This window comes from Aplysia californica, unplaced genomic scaffold, assembly GCF_000002075.1.
Source record: "Aplysia californica isolate F4 #8 unplaced genomic scaffold, AplCal3.0 scaffold00746, whole genome shotgun sequence".
In the NCBI taxonomy this organism is placed as follows: Eukaryota; Metazoa; Mollusca; class Gastropoda; order Aplysiida; family Aplysiidae; genus Aplysia; species Aplysia californica.
The window spans coordinates 246,789-248,263 of NW_004798016.1; positions in this window are offsets into that span (position 1 = coordinate 246,789).

A 1,475-nucleotide genomic window follows, 5' to 3' on the forward strand; every position below is an offset into this window, starting at 1 on the left:
TCCGTTGACACAGTTAAGGAGGCGGCCTCCACCCCTGTTGACAGAGACTTTCGGGAATCGAATTCGAGTGACCAGTGAGAGACAGCGAAGCGCCTAACCGCTACACCACAGACAGATCTACACCACAGACAGATCTACACCACAGACACCGAACGCGAGGAAAAATGTGTCAGCTCTGTAAAGAACTTCGTAGAATTGGACATAGTATTACATGGATTACAGTCCAACCTGTCAAGACGGCCACCTGTACAAACGGCCACTTTCCATCCCCCCCCCTTTTGCGTTTTTTCTGTATAAGTGTACTGTGTAAAACGGTCACCTGTCCAACGCGGCCGCGGCCACCTTATTTGATCAACCCACAGTGAAATGTAGCTGCCTCGAAGGTCACTCATCGCCCGACGCTTTGTCATAAATTTTGAATCGGCCCCTGGCGCTGTGGACGGGCCGTCATAATTCATTCACCTGTCGTTATTGTCAGTCCCTCCAATGAATGTTTACCCAAGTTGACCAATGGGTAGGCCTAACAATACATTTTCAGCTGCTGGTGAGGGAAGCGTGTGATCCGTCTTAACCTATAAGCCCCGCCCACAACTCATGCACAAATCGTGTGTGAGGTGACTGGTCACTGTTTTGTTTACCTAATCTGTAACAAAGCAACAATGGACGCTGACGTGAACTTGTGACCGAAGTAATGGGCACCCCGAATAAGTTTTGAAAACTCTCGTGTCATATTTCCAGTTTTCACTTATCGATGACCGCACAGCTCTTCTAAGCAACTCTCCTACAACATAATAAGTACCATTCTTTTGAAATTACGGCGTTTTCAGAACTCTGCCGATGGGCTTGTAGTAGATCTACAGATACTTGAACAACAGAAATGAAAATACATTACTCCCAAGTTGAGAACATTGCTTTACATTGGCTCCTTGAGCAAGTCGGAATAATTATTGTACAAGATTGCTATAAGGTCACTTTTAAGGACAAGCGGGCTAACCCAAATTTCTAGGGTTTTCCAGAAATCTTGACCTACACCAAAAGTGGGCATTGTCCTACCTATAGGAGAAGTTTGGTTTCATTGGTGTGTATATTTGTTTGGTTATAGAGGAAACTCTCCCTGTCTTTTAAAGAAACTGAACAAGGATCCAAAAACGTTACCTTCGATTTTCTCAAAACAGAATTTTTCGGAATAGCCCCCTTGTGCTTGAAAGCGACTATATTAAGCCACACGTGTGTCAGTATCAAAGCTCCCTTATTTCTTAGTGATCTCATTCCAATTGATGTTCCGTCTAAATCCCCGAGACAAGGTGACCCGTATTGTTCAAGAGTTCATAGGAAAGGTGGGAAAGATTAATTAACTTGACATTAGTGAAAATATTTTCTGCCAACCTTGCTCCATAAGTTAACCCCCCCCCCCACTCCCTTCCCTAACCCCATAGACATACAACATCTGGGTCTAAATTCAAAACATATTTAAA